This window comes from Schistocerca piceifrons, chromosome 3 (genome assembly GCF_021461385.2).
Source record: "Schistocerca piceifrons isolate TAMUIC-IGC-003096 chromosome 3, iqSchPice1.1, whole genome shotgun sequence".
Lineage (NCBI taxonomy): Eukaryota > Metazoa > Arthropoda > Insecta > Orthoptera > Acrididae > Schistocerca > Schistocerca piceifrons.
In genome coordinates, this window is record NC_060140.1 from 642,465,607 (window position 1) to 642,483,681 (window position 18,075).

The following is an 18,075-nucleotide window of genomic DNA, read 5'->3' on the forward strand; positions in this document are numbered from 1 at the left end:
GTACTCTGTACTGTGACCAGAGTTGCGTGACAGGTTAACTCTCTTTGTGGATAGGGACACACAAGTAGCAATATCTTGCTGACCTTCCAGGGATTGTACTACACATATTTAATGAGACTGTAATTATTTCCAGCTTACAAAAATCAAAATTGGGGCAAGATAAAATCAAATTCTCAGGTACTTTGGTCAGACCCAACGGGATGCTTCTGGGGAATGATGAACTGAATACAATGATAAAAATTCTGGTTTCTCAGACTAAGAATCCGTTTTAGGCTTTCAATGGTTTAGCTAAATTGTGTGAAAGAATTGTACCAGATCAGCTGTTAAAGTGTAAACTTATGTTGAATTTTCTAAGAAAAGAAGTAACAGGATGATGGTTAAAATATTGCCAAGAAGCATCTGACAGAATTAAAGAAGCTCTAATAAATTCTGACATCTTGCATCACAAAGAGATCTCACTTGAAATTTGTCCCGCAGCTGATGTTTCCTCCATATGCATGAGCTCTTACCTGTTCCAACTGAGAGATGTACATGGTAAACCTACATCAAAAGAGCTACTCATCTACTGAATTAGAAGCCCTCACAGTAATCTGAGTGTTCAAGAAGTTCTATTACTACCCTGCTGGGCGTCACACTTCAGTTTACTCTCATCATAAAATTCTAAGGTTTTTATTGAGATGCAAAGTTTTGCATCTTTGGTTAACCAGTTGGTCCCTAGCCGTACATGCACATGACTTTGAAATTAATTATGTCGAAGGTAAAAACAATCTATTGCTAGACGCATTGTTTCACTGACTGGAAGCTTTACAAGATTTACCAGACTCCAATGAGCAGTCTTGAGACCTTAGAATTTTAGTGACGAAAGATGTGACATACAGAAAGTACATATTGATATGTGTAAGAACATGGCAAAACTGATAGATACCACCATGTACCAATGGAAAGCAACTGTTTGCAGCTAACACATTGGCAGGTAACACCTCTTAAAACCTTAAGGAGCACTATGTGGTTCGTAACTATTTGTTTTTTACCTTCAGGATCCTAAATCTGATCACTGGTGGATGTGCATTCCATATGGTTTCCAGAAAAAAACTAATATAGTGTACATGACATATAGGAGGAAAATTTGGTGTTATCAAATGTGAAAATAAAATTAATTCATACTTCTACTTTCCAAATGAGAGAACATTCTGCAGATTTTAAAGCCAGGACAAATCTGTCAATAGGCTAAACCATTAAATTAATGATGGTGAATTATATACCATCATACTTCAGAAAACCATTATGGCTGTAGCAGTCGACCTATCTGTGTACTCTTTAGCACTTTCTGGAGCGAAATATATAGTAGTTCTAAATGAGATTGTGTCTGAGTTTATGAAACTTAACACAGGCTGTCCTGTTACCAGGAGATCTGTGAATGTTCAAATTCCCAAATTTGGCAAGCCAGCAGCAATTTCGTCAGATAATACAATCAGTTTTACCAGAATATGCCTGATAATAGCACAAGTAGTGATCTCACTGTTTTCAGTTAATATATGGTTTCTAGGTGTTTTCGATATGTATAATTTCCCTGTAACGTTTCGTATCTGACTGCGGAAGACGTGCTCAGAGGTGAAGCGGCGAACTGCAGTCAGAACCCGAGGCAGCACCTAACACATAAGTAATGTAGATGGCACTGCAGTCCGCACCATGATGCTGGCTTCGAGGATGTATCTAGCAGTGCCCACATTGTCGATTGAACGTAATCGATTAACATCCTGTTGTTGCAGTTCCGACATCAATGTTTAATCTAATTTTACATATACCCCTTTTGAGTTAAAATTTTTACATTTATACATCTGAGTGCCCTCTATATTCATGCGCACATGATAGGGTGATGATTTTGACATGACGCTTAAATTTGACTTTCATTTCATGGTTACCTTCTTTGAATACATGCTCCACTGGGGTTGATTTATCTGTACATCCAAGACGGCTATTCCTCTTGTGTTAAACTAAACAGTTTGAAACACAATACATTGAATAACAAATATTTCACGCACTTAATGCTGTAGCCATAATGTAACTGTCACGCAATATCTCTTATACGTATCTTTTACCATGTTATTAATATTGTCGTATAATGAATTGTCGAAGAATTATTTCCAGTGAACAAATTAAAGAGGAGCTTTGTAATTGTGATGTTGTAAAACCGATGGCCTAGCAAGGGAACTTCTCTACTGTGTAGAGCCAAAGAGCACGTCTGACGTAAGTAGTGCTGTTGATGGGCATGAAAACTCCGAGTCGAGCAGAAGCAGTCGGCAGAAGAGTTGCTAGTGACAAGTGGTCAAGTATAGATAAGGTGCACATAATACAAGGAATAAACCGCAGTATTTTTAACAAATGGCCAGACATATTATGTTGTAGTAAATGGGCAGAGTACATTTTCATCAAGAGGAATTAATATTCAAGAGGACTACTTTGGGCCCAAACTTGTTATATGGAGTGAGGATAAAGAAATGTCTGTTGGCTTAATTTGTCGACAGCTAATGCCTTACGTCGCACCAGCAGCAACTCCTCGAACTAAGATCTGACCAGTTTCACCTTTGGATTCTACAAGGCTAACTAGTGTAGTAGTTTTTCTTAATTGTATAACAGAGTTTAGTGCAGCGGATGTTGTTGTGCAAATGAACGTTACCTCCATCATTTACCTAATAGCGTACTACAGTATAGTCATCACTGACTCAGATTACCGCCTGTGGAGAAATAGAAAAAAACTGAAAATGATGGGCTTATTTAATTCGGGAACTAAGGTGAAGAAGTGTTAGTTACAAAACTGAGAAATATCTCAAACTGTCATTTTATTGCTTGGAGAACAACTACTCAAAGAATGATGAGTAAACGTAGAAGAGTGAATGAGTAATTTAAGTGAATTGTTTTCAAACTATTACTTCAAAATAATATAATCCATTGCAAAAGCTGCTCACATTTGCAGATTACATAACACTGTAGTGTTCAATTACTTACACTTCCCATATAAGAAACACTATAAACTTTCCAAAAATACATTACTTGAATAAAAAATGAGTATTTATGAACAGTCCCATTTCTATGAACAGTAACAATAAAGTTATTCATTATGCGAAGTGTTCTGCAAACAGATAACTTTCACGTTCTTATGTTCGTACAAATTATTCTGACGGTTCCTGATTGACTTTGATTCATGGTATTAACTGTGTTTTTATATCTGAGCTCGAGTCAGTGTTTTTGGTTCAATTCTCGCCTGATTACAATTCAGAGATCAGTTCGTAATGGCAGACTGTAAACACTTAATAACCTCAGTCCGGAACCGTGCTGCTGCTACGGTCGTAGGTTCCAATCCTGCCTCGGGCATAGATGTGTAATGTCCTTAGGCTAGTTAGGTTTAAGTAGTTCCAAGTCTAGGGGACTGATGACCTCAGATATTAAGTCCCATAGTGCACAGAGCCATTTGAACTATTTTGAACTTAATAACCGCCAGTAATTGTTGCCCATACAGCGAGCTTGCGATCGTTCTTTTGTAACTTGCAATCTAAAATTTTAACTGATTTAGTTTATTTATTCGATATTTCCCTAGCTATTTCTTATTTTTGTCCATTTTGTCAAAATTTCTTTTGATCAGTATCGCACGAAAGCCGTCAAGCAACGTTTCGGTTATAACTGTATCTGCATTTATCTGAAATTTTATTATTCTTCGCGAAGGATTCCTTTTCAAAACAACAGGGAATACTGGGTGCACTTGCCACTTAAAAATTAATTAATTAACTAATAATTAGGCCCATTATAAGGTGTTAACACTTATTTCTGTAATACCAACATAGGGTAGTCAAACTATTGAAATCAGTAACCTACGTTCTCGGCAACATGTAATCATTTACAGCCCCTCAGTGAAGCTAAACTAAGCAGTAGAACAGCGCTTTCTCTTCTTCCTTATCAGAAATGAAAAATGAAATGACACACTTACAAACTGCCGGCCAATTACAAAAGACGTCAGTTTCTCGGAGCACTTAAATGAAACTGTGACTCAATAAGAGTACTTCTCTCTACCGTCACATGTAGATATAAAAACGTCTTATACTACAGTGTTACACAGATCACAACTGAGTAATGCTAAGCACTCTTAACAATTCTGTGCAACAATGCCCAACCTCCGTTTGAGCCAGCTTTAGCCACAGACGATTTCTGGCGCTGCTCTCTTCTCCTTGCTCGAATTTAGTACAGAATGGTTATAGTTAAACCTTAGATACTTGAGCCAGTGCAGACGGAAAACTATTTACTCTATGGATATCCAGCTTTAGAGGAATATTGTTCAAACTTTTTGCTACAGATTTGCATTGCTGTTAGTGTTAGTGTCTTGACCTGCCGTTAGATGCCGGTACTGTAATGGTGATGTAGGGTTGAAACAATCATCAGTGTGCATTACAGGTAAGTTAATGTGGGCCTGGACAAGGCGAACAGGCTCTTCTCGTAAAGCAGTTCTATCGAAACACCAATAATAATGCTGCTACTTCTCGCGAATTTCGACTCATTAACAGAATACGAGGAGATCATGAATAACATGATTCGGAATTTGGAATAAACCAGGACCTTTGAATTGCCCTTGAGAGAGGCCGACGACCAATTACGCCAAAAACTGTTGAAGAGGTTAATGTTGCCATAACCGGGAATGCTGGACGCAATGTTCAGTGTACAAGTAGAGCACGAGTTGTGTCACGGCAGTTGAACATTCCATGGTCCACCGTTTGAAAAGGGTTGCGAACTGTTGTGAAACGGTATCTCTGGTAAAGATGGTTGTCATGAAGAGTAATATTTGTAACCAACATAACTTCAAACAGCCAGCATAAAAATATTCAGTCCACACTGGAGATCGGCAAAAATTCCATCTTCCCGGATTTCGCCATTGACGTAAATACACAGACACATCATTTCGAAATTTATAGAAAGTCTTTAACTACAGACACAGTAATATCTGCTTGCTCACAACGCCGAGTAATAAACATGCAGCCTTCCACTTAATGGTACACCGTCACGTATCTGTTTCCACGTCCAAAGGAGATTTCAAAGCATAATTAAATACAACTAAATTTATTGCGTAAACCAATAGCTACAATCTCGTCCAGACTGGCCACATGTTGCATAGAAAACAAACTGAAATTTACGCCAATACTTCATACCCCATCTGCTGCCTCTTCCACCATCTGCAGAAAGTGGTGTGAAACGCTGATAATTACGGCCTCTTAATTCAGCCAGAAGGAAAATTGAGAAGACCTGGACCAGTGAATATTCTACAAACTTCGCTGGTAGAACACAAACTTATTTTACAAAGATTCAACACACACCAGCCATTTAAGCTAATTTTTAAAATTAATTGAAAGACCAAGCAATGACACTCATTTACAATTCAATGCCAATTTAAATACTTTACAGAAAATTTAAAGTTAACCTAAGACGAGAATATTGTTTAAGGCAAGACAAGCTCCATATAAGTTACAGAATGAAATAAGGGTAAGGTCATACTGAAGGCGGACGTAAATCTAAACAATAGATTGGAAGGGACTTAATTACCAAATAGTGAGAATATAACATGATTTAAACTTGACTGATCAAAAAAGCCTAAGACCATACTTAAAACGGTTGTGAACAATTTAACACCAATATCTAGGCAACATAATTATAAGTTCAGAAACACAACAACTGAAGATTCAACACATTTTCGAATGACAAGAATAATTAAGTTACAACATTTTATGATACATTTTGGGAGCCCAACACACATGAAAATTTGCCTGATGTGAAGGCCACAAGCTAACAAATACAAATCCGGAATTATTCCAAGTACAAACGTAACTTGAACAGGAACATCAAGTAGTGCTGCTGTGGCTGGAGGAAATAGCGCGTAAGACAGACAGCGGCGAGGGCTGTGGAGTTCATGCACTCCAAATAACATGAAAAACCGGTTAAGGAAGCCAATGGGTGTGAGTAAGTGGGGCCCGATCCGGGGTAACACGCACGTACAGTGGCTTGCAAAGGATTAAGGTCAGTTTTCTACAGCACAAACAATTTCTATTAGTCATAATTTCAACACACAGCCGTGCATCGAATATATAACTCTTAGGGTAGAATTGATACGAGCTCTTAACAAAAACAATGACAACTCAGTTTTAATAATTTAATCAAAGATTTAAGAAACCAGCTACAAATGTTTTTAAAAAATAATTTCAGCAACGAAACAGTATTATAAGAAATTTTTCTTTTCAACGAACGAATAAAGTAGCCACAAGTTTACTCGCATGACATTCAAAGTTCATGCATTCGCACGTTAGTCCATAGATGTTCAGAGAGAAGAAAAGCGTCCAGGAAAAGACTAAAATTTATCTGACTCACTTGAATGTATTAGACGTACTATACAATTTCTTATGCAGCAGAGGCTGTTACCGTTAGCTTAAAAGAAACCAGAACAAAAGCAAATTGTAAACAGGCCAATAAAATAGAAAAACCAACACACATTGTGACGTCAACAGGTAAGTATCCGTGACAACTGGCAACACTAAATATTTCACTGCGCCCCGAGTTGAAAATTACGTGATCAATAATTTACTTAAAAAATCAGAGGAATTAATGGGAGACGAACAAACACAGGTAACGCATACATTAAGGAAACCCGCCAACATTCCGAATAAGCTTTCTTCTGGCACACAGCACTTTACACTGACTAAAGATTCAAAATCACCACGGATAAGTAACGTTAACAAGTACAACAAATTAAATTAAGAGGCAATGAATTAGTGTAAAATGTCTACCTGATCTTGGAATCACATTGCCTTTCGAATACCATGGAGAGACGGGCATCCATAGCCAACAAACAGAAGGAAGGCAGATCAAAATGACAGTTAACATTGCTCTCACAGCTCGGCGCCCTTCTGATACATTACAGCACAAGCCACGTCGGTACTCAATAATTTACACGGATAACACGACCCACATACGGGTCGCCTGCCCACATCTAACACCACGGCCAAGAGGCCCCACGGAAAGCGCATTACATCTCGTTCCTCAGCTCATCCCGCCCAGCAAACCGACCACCATGAACTGAGGCGCCACACCAGAGGGTGCAGCGCTCCGGCAGCAACATGTTAGTCAAAGATCATAACAATAGCCAAATACATACACTGTGAGAAAGGCGCTAAGCCAAATGGTGTTCAATACCGTATCTACAGGGTGTTACAAAAAGGTACAGCCAAACTTTCAGGAAACATTCCTTACACACAAAGAAAGAAAATATGTTATGTGGACACGTGTCCGGAAACGCTTGCTTTCCATGTTAGAGCTCATTTTATTACTTCTCTTCAAATCACATTAGTCATGGAATGGAAACACACAGCAACAGACTCACCAGCGTGACTTCAAACACTTTGTTACAGGAAATGTTCAAAATGTCCTCCGTTAGCGAGGATACATGCATCCACCATCCGTCGCATGGAATCCCTGATAGGCTGATGCAGCCCTGGAGAACGGCGTATTGTATCACAGCCGTCCTCAATCCGAGCACGAAGAGCCCCTACATTTGGTACCGGCGTTGCGTAGACAAGAGCTTTCAAATGCCCCCATAAACGAAAGTGAAGAGGGTTGAGGTCAGGAGAGCGTGGAGGCCATGGAATTGGTCCGCTTCTACCAATCCATCGGTCACCGAATCTGTTGTTGAGAAGCGTACGAACACTTCGACTGAAATGTGCAGGAGCTACATCGTGCATGAACCACATGTTGTGTCGTACTTGTAAAGGCACATGTTCTAGCAGCACAGGTAGAGTATCCCGTATGAAATCATGATAACGTACTCCATTAAGCGTAGGTGGAAGAACATGGGGCCCAATCAAGACATCGCCAACAATGCCTGCCCAAACGTTCACAGAAAATCTGTGTTGATGACGTGATTGCACAATTGCGTGCGGATTCTCGTCAGCCCACACATGTTGATTGTAAAAACTTACAATTTGATCACGGTGGAATGAAGCCTCATCCGTAAAGAGAACATTTGCACTGAAATGAGGATTGACACATTGTTGGATGAACCATTCGCAGAAGTGTACCCGTGGAGGCCAATCAGCTGCTGATAGTGCCTGCACACGCTGTGCATGGTACGGAAACAACTGGTTCTCCCGTAGCACTCTCCATACAGTGACGTGGTCAATGTCACCTCGTACAGCAGCAGCTTCTCTGACGCTGACATTGGGGTTATCGTCAACTGCACGAAGAATTTCCTTGTCCATTGCCGGTGTCCTCGTCGTTCTAGGTCTTCCCCAGTCGCGAGTCATAGGCTGGCATGTTCCGTGCCCCCCTAAGACGCCGATCAATTGCTCCGAACGTCTTCCTGTCGGGACACCTTCGTTCTGGCAATCTGTTTCGATACGAACGTACCACGCCACGGCTATTGCCCCGTGCTAATCCATAAATCAAATGGGTATGTGCCAACTCCGCATTTGTAAATATTGCACTGACTGCAAAACCACGTTCGTGATGAACACTAACGTGTTGATGCTACGTACTGATGTGCTTCATGTAGAGCAATGAATCGCATGTCAACACAAGCACCGAAGTCAACATTACCTTCCTTCAATTGGGCCAACTGGCGGTGAATCGACGAAGTACAGTACATACTGACGAAACTAAAATGAGCTCTAACATGGATATTAATTGTTTCCGGACACATGTCCACTTAACATCTTTTCTTTATTTGTGTGTGAGGAATGTTTCCTGAAAGTTTGGCCGTACCTTTTTGTAACACCCTGTTTATGTAGATCTATATGAGTACTCTGCGTATCACATTTAAGTGCCTGGCAGAGGCTTCATCGAACCAAATTCACTATAATTCTCTATTATTCCAATTCAATTTTCTATTATTCCAATACTGATATCAATACACAATGAGAAAGCCGCGACTGTTAATGGTGTGCAATACGATACCTACGTATTCATCTACACGGATACACGGCGAATCACATTTAAGTGCCTGGCAGAGGGTTCATCGAACCACCTTCACAATAATTCTCTATTATTCCAATCTCGTAGAGCGCACGGAAGAAACGAACACTTGTATCTATCAGTGCGAGCTCTGATTTCCCTAATTTTATCGTGATGATCGTTTCGCCCTATCTAGGTCTGAATCAATAAAATATTTTCACATTCGGAATAGAAAGTTGGTGATTGAAATTTTGTGAGAAGATTCCTCCGTAACAAAAAACGCCATGGTTTTGATGATGTCCATCCCAAACCCTGTATCATTTCAGTGATACTCTCTCCCCTATTTCACGATAATACAGAGCGTTGTGCACTTCTTTCAACTTTCTAGATGTACTCCGTCAATCCAGTATTCTAAAAGAGGACGGACAAGCATACTGTAGGCTGTCTCTTTAGTAACTCTGTTACATTTTGTAGGTGTCCTGCCAGTAAAACACAGTCTTTGGTTAGCCTTCCCCATATCATTTTCTGTGTGTTCCCTCCAATTTAAGCTGTTTGTAATTGTATTTCCTATGTATATAGTTGAATTTACAGCCTTTAGATTTGACTAATTTAGCGTGTAATTGATGTTTAACGGATTCCTTTTAGTACTCATCTAGGTGACCGCATACTTTTCATTATTTAGGGTCAATTGCCAGATTTTGCACCATACAGATATCTTTTCTAAATGAGTTTTCGACAGCATCATCTGCGAAGAGCCTACGACGGCTTCTCAAATTGTCTCCTAAATCGTTTATATAGATAATGAAGAGCATAGGTCATATAACGCTACTTTGGGGAATGCCAGAAATCACTTCTGTTTTACTGGATACTTTGGGTCAGCTACCACAAACTGTGGCCTCTCTGACAGGAAATCACGAATCCAGTCACGTAACTGAGACGATATTCCATAAGCAAGCAATTTCAGTAAAACTCGGTTGTGTGATACCGTGTCAGAAGCCTTCCGGAAATCTAGAAATATGAAATCAATTTGAAATGCCTTGTCCGTAGCACTCAACACTTCGTTTGTTTAAAGAGCTAGTTGTGTTTCACAAGAATGATGTTTTCTAAATCCGTGTTGACTATGTGTCAATAGACCGCTTTCTTCGGTGTAATGCATAATGTTCGAATACAATATATGTTCCAAACATCTGCTGCATATCGACGTTAATGGTATGGGCCTAGTTTAGTGGGTTACTTATACTACCTTTCTTGATTACTGATGTGACCTGCGCAACTTTCCAGTCTTTGGGTACGGATCTTTCTTCGAGCGAACAGTTGTACATGATTATCAGGTATGGAGTTATTGAAGCAACATACTCTGAAAGGAACCTAGCTGGTATGCAATCTGGACCGGCAGACTTTCTTTTGTTAAGGGATTTAAGTTGCTTCACTACTCCGAGGTTATCTATTTTTACTTTAATCATGTTGGCTGCTGTTCTTGATTCTAATGTTAGAATATTTACTTTGTCTTCTTTGCTGAAGGAATTTCAGAAGGATGTGTTTAGTAGTTTTACTTTGACAGCACTGTCATCGATAGTATTTCTAATTCAGTCTTGCAGAAAAGGCACTGATTGTGTCGTGCTGCTTGCGTACTTCACATATGACCAGAAACTCTTTGCATTTTCTGCCTGGTTTCGAGACAAAGTTTCACTGTGGACACTATTAAAAGCATTTCTCATTGAAGTCCGCGCTAAATTTCGAGCTTCTGAAAGAAATCGACAATCATGGAGCTTTGGCGTCTTTTTAAATTTGGGGTGTTTTTCCCGTTATTTCCGCAACATTGTTCTGAGCCGTTTTGTGTGCCAAGGATGATCAGTTTGGTTGTTTCTTAATTCATTTGGCACAAATCTCTCAATTGCTGCCAATACTGTTTTGATTTCAAGCCACTTCTGTTCTACACTTACATTGTTAATTGGGAAGGAGAGGAGGCGTCAAGTGAATTTTTATCTGCTTTTTTGAAATCGTAATTTTTAGTTGATTTTGGAGGGTCTGGGGGTTACAATGTTCCATCTCGCCACGACAACTCTGTGTTCACCAATCCCTGTAACCGTTTTGATGCTTGTTATTAACTCAGGATTATTTGTTGCTAAGAGGTCAAGTGATTTTCCATAGACGTTACTATTCGCGTGGCTCTCATGATTTAACTGCGCGAAATATTTTTCAGAGAATGCATTTAGCAAAATTTCGGATGATGTTTTAAGTGTACCTCCGGATTGGAACATGTATGTTCACCAACGTGTTGAAGGTAAATTAAATTCACCACCATCTATAATTGTATGAGTCGGGTATGTGTTTGAAATAAAACTCAAGATATCTTTGAACCATTAAACAATTGTATCATCTGAACTGTGAGGCCGGTAAAAGGATCCAATTATTATTTTATTCCGGTAGCCAACAATGACCTCTGCCTCTACTCACAGGAACTACATACTTTAATTTCGCAACAAGATGAACTACTTGTAACAGCAACAAACACGCCACCGCCAACTACGTTTAGCCTATCCTTTCGGAACTCCATTAGGTCCTTGGCAAAAATTTCTGCTGAACTTATCTCCGACTTCAGTCAGCTGTCAGTGCCTATGACGATTTGAGCGTCAGTGCTTTCTATTAGTATTTGGAGCTCTGTGGCTTTCCCAACACAGCTACCACAATTTACAACTGTTATATCGATGGTTCCTGTATCTGCGTTCTTCCCGTGTTCGGCCTGCACCCTTTGAGGCTGAAGTCCTTTTCGTCTTAACCCGAGACCCTCTAACCTAAAAAACCACCAAGTCCACGTCACACGGCCCCTGCTATCCTTGTAGCTGCCTCCTGCGTGTAGTGGACTCCTGACCTAAACAGCGGGTCACGAAACCCATCCACCCTATGGCGCATGTCGAGGAATCTATGGTCTACACGGTTTCATTATCACCTAAGCCTCTGATTCGAAGCCTCCACTCGGCTCTGTACCAAATGTCGGCAATCGTTCCTGTCGACTGTGCTGCAAATGGTGAGCTCCGCTATCGTTTCGCAAGTACGACTGGCATACACACATCATTGGTACTGAAGTGAGCCACCGTCTGCAGCCGGCTGTATCGTGTGTTCTTCGTGGCATCCGAGAGGACCCGTTCCAAATCTGGAATGTCTCCACTCAGTATGCACTGCATGCAAAGTGCACATTGGATATCTTCCCCTTCTTGGCAGCCATGTCTTTAGGGGGACCCACAAAGCTCCTAACAATGGTGCTCCCAGCTACCAATAGTCCACCATCTGTGACGGCCCGGATGTTGAAGGCTGAGAAGCTTCCTCTGAAACAGGGCAGGCGACTGCATCTGGCTGAGTGACTGAGTCAGCCACAGACAGCACCTGGAATCCTTACGTGTGGCCCCTGGGAAGTCTTTCACCGCCTGCCACGCTCTGAGGTGACCTCCCACTCGATCCCAGGCGAGAGGCAAACCTCAGTGCGAGCAGTAACTGGACTGGCCACTGGTGAGAAGAGGTATCTACAGGAGATCCTGCTACGGGAAGACCGCGACGGCCCACAGTGTTTTAAGTAGAAAAGATAAGATTCAATTACCAGCCAACAGAAATGTGTACAAAATTACAAGTTCTGACAGATAAGTTTATCAAGGTAAGTGTTTATCAAGTCAGGCAGAGGCAGAGCAATTAGACTGGCGGAACATGAACGCAGCTAGAGGCTGCAGAATTCTGTCTCCACATTTGCTGTGCATGTACTGATTGAAGGTCACAACTATCAGCCACAGTCCTACGTCCTTCACTTAGCAAAGGCAAAAAAAAAAAAAAGGTCCGTGTTTGGGAAGGCCTGAAAATCAACAAAAATCTAGCCCACTGTCCAGATCCAACGTTAAATGAGAAAACATAGGTTTATATTTCCCTTTTCTAAACTTCACGTAGTCTTCTAAGTATTCTATCACTTCCCACACTGTCTGTTGATTCATATTCCTTCATTTTCCTCTACTTTACGATTTTTTTAATTTTATTTAGACGCCCTACGTGCTTTATACATTCTGTAGTTACAACTGCTAATTCTTTTCTTTAACTGGTTTCTGTATCGCTTTCACTGATTAATATCATCTGATGTTGTCACATGAAGTACTAGTTTTATTTTGTTTTTTGTTTTTATTTCATGTAAACTGTCATATAAGCACGGTTTCCAAATACAGTGTTAAAGTTTTTCCTGTTTGGTACCTTTATATTTCTTTGTTGCTCACCTTTTAATCTTTTAAACTGCAGAATAACTACAACACTGTTCTGCATGTCCTTACAAAAGTTTCCACAAAGTTTCATTGTCCTCGATAAGACGTTTTTCATTGCGAGAATCTCAAGTATTGAAACCTATAAATAACCACCCGGTATACAAGGACATACGTCACTGACGTAGTTCATAGGCAGGAAATATAAGCACATCATGTTGGTACGACACAAAATATATCCAACACTTGTTACTAGGTATTTAAAATTTTCGTCAGGCTCAAACACTGATTGTTTTACAACATCAGTACGTACGATTAACGCAAACAACTTTCCTTGCAGAAAAAAATTGTAGAAAAGAGCAAGATTTCTTCCTCACCCTCCGACAGTGTGACTACATTCGCTGTTTTGTTGACAGCTCCTGTGGTTATTTGCTATTATTTTCAGAATGTGTGTAGTTTTGTAGGTGTTTTACCAGATGTGTCTTCAGCTATAAAAAGAGCTAAAGAACAATTGACTAAGAACAACAGCCAGCCTGTCTCACACGCGGATACTGCTTTCTGAGGAGAGTCTCGAGAAATCTGGGAAGAGTGTCTTAGGAAAGTAGTATACAGGAACATTCTGAGAAACGTGAAGGGGTCGCATTAAATTACTGGTATTTAGAAGCTGTAGCAAAGCACCGAGTCTGATGGTGCAGTGCTGAGACGATAGATTCTAGAGCCATAATCGCAAATAAGGTGGTTCCAGTCTCCATCAGGTCATTCAGATTTACGATTCCTGTGATTTCCATAAATTCCATTAGGTCAATGCAAGGAATTTTCCTACGAAATGGCTGTAATCGACAAATATCAAGTGTAGCTCTTTTTGTAATTGAGGACAGAGGCATTTGATTCTACATTTCTATTGCCGTGTAAATGTAATCCTCTGTGTTTGAACAGTTGATACTGGTGTTCAAAGCTACTTCGGTGTTGCTAACATGATTGCACGGTACAAATTATATGGTTAAATACGAAATTTATGGCAGGTAAGCTACCAGTATAACGTAGTTTTCTATTCCCTAGATCATTAATTGTTGTGAGTCCCGAAACCATCGCAATGCTTGATTTCGGTGTCTGAACTCGAAATCCGCCATCAGGGCGACATATTTCGGTGTATGTTTCCATCCATCCGCCGTAACTGTCGCGCTGACCGCTACATGGGTAGAGGCAGAGTGCAAACCGCTACCATCGCATTAAGGTTAAAAGCTGATGAAGTGATTGTCATAGGTTCACCTGTCATGAATACTCATCAATATCAAGTACCCTAGCGGTGAGTGACAAGTGGACTCTCCGAAATAAAGAACCATAATTGTGAGAGGCAAGGGGACTCACCAACACGAAGCATTCCGATGTGACCGGAAAACTATTACATGTACATCGTTGTTGCTGGAGAAAGTTATATATAGTAAACCTGTTTCCATTCTGTAACTGTCTTGTTAAAGGTTTCAGGAATAATTGCTACCAAACGCCGTTTTTCCTACAGTTTTTATTCATTCATGACCGGTTTCGAATCACCTGGTAATTCATCATCATATGATACTATTTAGTTTGGAGTATTGTGGGGCTTGTGCATCTGTGGCAAATATAGAGACGAAAAAGTGAACACAGTAAGTGGGAAGAACATTAAGAGTGAAAGATTAATTTGATGGTATTACTCACTGTTTTTATTCTTGTTGCAAGTAACGCTCTGGAAAATATAATGTATGCTTTTCCAGTATCGTTAATTATGAAGTGAAACAGGCACTTTTCCGCCGATGGCGACATTATTTACAAAATGTAAGCAAACCAAAGAGTGTGGTTGCTATTGACTCCAAAGACTTTTGTGGAGGCAGAGATTTTCTTTGCTCATTTTTCGTTTTGTGTGGCATTCGTAATAAAATATATAATTATTACATTACTTTCTTTACAAAATTTACTATTATGCTTTTACATTGCAAATTTTTTCTCTTATGCTATTTACAATATCTACAAAAAAAGTGTTTACGAAAATATTTCTGATAGCGAAGTTATGTTTGGCATGTTTCTCAATGCTCAAGAAAGATACATATGGGAGGGGTGACGGGAAGAGGGAGGAGGGAAGGAGGTATGAGAGGGGTTAAGGGAGGGAGGGAGGGAGAAAGATCGAGATATAGAGAGAGAGAGAGAGAGAGAGAGAGAGAGAGAGAAATTATGTGTGTGTGCATGTGTAAAAAAGAGGTAGAGATGATGGTGTTTAGGTGTGGTATGAGCGAGGTGTGGAATGCGTATGGGAGTGGATGAGTACAGTATTTATTTGTTTTTCTAATATAAGGAGTCTTTAAAATGTTGGAAGAATGGGTTATCTGCTAAATCAATTTTTCATATAAGATAGTGTGGGTTGTTTTATTGTTATGGATGAAATTTTCTAGTTGTTCCAAGAGGTCCATTTTTATTCCTTTGTCTACAATGTGTAGAATGTGGAGGTTAGTTTTTATATCTGTGATTGAATGACTATTTTAGGCTAGATGGGCTGCAAAAGTGGGTTTATGTAAGTTATTTAAACAGAGTGCTTCACTGTGCTCTTTGTATTTTATTCCCAAATTTCTGTCTGTCTGTCCTATTTAGTGGCAAGAACAGCTGTCACAAGTTAATCTGTATATACCTGATTCGTGATATAGTGGGCTGGTTGTTTGAATGTTGTGAATTATATTGTTTTGTATTTTGTTGTGCGTGTGGAAATTGATTTTAACATTGTGATTTAACATATTTAGTATCTTGTGATGCTGAGGAATGGTTTGCTGATGGGTTTTTCTTCATTTTCATTTTGGTATCTAGTTTGTCAACTACGTTTGGGTCATAAGCATTGTTGTGGGTTTTTATTTTTAAAATGTTTAGTTCCTTGTTTTGTACTGCAGGTTCAGCATGAATTTTGTTTACATAGATGAGCGCTGATTTGAAGAATGCTAGTTGATGCTGATTTGGGTGGCATGATGTATTATTTACAACATCTGTTGTGGTGGGTTTCCTGTAAATTTTGAATTTGTGTTTGATGTTGTGACATGTTATGTTTAGGACCAGATAATTAATTCCCTATTGTATTTGGTGTTCAGCTGTAAACCGTATTTTCGGGTGCATATTATTTAGTTTATTGCCTAAGTTTCCTATTTCAGCTGTGGTTCAGTTGTATTATAACAATGTGTCATAATGTGAGTAATACCATCAAATTAATCTTACAATCTTAATATTCTTCCCACATACATTGGTCAATCTTTCGTCTTTATATTTGCCACAGATGCACGACCCCCACAATACTCCCAACTAAATTGTATCATCTGATGATGAATCGCCAGGTGATTCGAAAGCGGCCATGAATAAATAAAAACTGAAGAAAAAACGGTGATTGGTCTCAGTAATTCCCGAAACCTTTAACAAGACAGTCTCAGTGTTCGAAATCCGGAATGGATAAATGTTTTATTTCGCTACCTAGCCCAGTAAAATGAACAAATGAATACATACAGAAAGTGTAAATTGAAGTTAATGAAAACTACTCTTGCTATTAAATTCAATAAGTAGTGCACATTAGAAAATATTACTTATAATTATATTGAAGTTGTAATCAATGACTACAGTAAATCAGCTAAGGCAGCCAAAGGCAAATGTGAAGCAATGTGGATCAATAACGAAATTAGGTTTCATTGTACACAAAAGACTTACTCAACAAAGACATCTACAGGCTGCACTTAGAGTTAAGCAGTCCCATTATGATGTTCCAAATTGTGACATTCATAGATTTAGTTCAACAATCTGTAGATAAAGAAATGCTGAAACCTTCATGTAAACAAAACAAGAAGCTCTCAAACTTCTTTGATAAAAATCCACCATCTCCCATTCCAACTTACATGATTGAAAACTTAATTTTTCTGAAAGGGTGGTGAACACAAAAAGCAATAATTTTAACAATGCAGAACTAAATTTGCTAAATAAAGGGCTAAAACACAATATTTTCCCCAAACTTGATGAAAATACTGCCAAAGACCTAATAACTGACACTAAGGTAGCTAGCCTATCAGCAAAACTAAATCAAAATGACCAAAATCCTCTTACATATGAAGCAAACAAAATTATAAAGAAAAAGATGAAAACAAAAACAACCACAATATTACTCGTAATGAGTCTACAGTATTAAAACAAATTAATAGAAAACTAATTGATAATAATACTCTTGTGGTTAAGGGTGATAAAAGCAATACAGCTGTAATAATGTATGGATCAGAGTACATTAACAAAACATTAGTATTTTAAAAAAATAACAACATAAATGAACTAGTATCTGATCCTACCCCATAATACTAAAAAAAATTAAAAACCTGTTAAAGAACAGCAGCTTCCTCATAACAACTAGTGAAGCAAAACACTGTATAATAACGAATCCAACAGCCCCAAAGCTCAGATCACAACCCAAGGATCATAAACAAGGTCGCCCACTATGCCCAATATTCAACTCAATCACAGTCCTGGATACAAAATAACCAAAACTTCATGGAATTCTCAGTTAATCCTACTCATTAACGGACAACTATTCCACAAAGAGCATCAATGAACTAAATGACAACATAAGGGATATCACTATTCCCACTACAGCACAATTTACATTCCTTGACATAGTATACCTGTACACCAACATACCTATAACAGAAATACTCCACATAATCAAACACAACTTACTGCATCATCAAAACCTAAGTAACATAGAAATCTATAAACTGATGAATATGCTTCAGTGAGTGTTGTCTCACCATTACACTTCCTTTAATAACAAAATCTCCACCCAGAAAGATGATTTAGCAATCGACAGTGGTTTAGCTGGCCTACT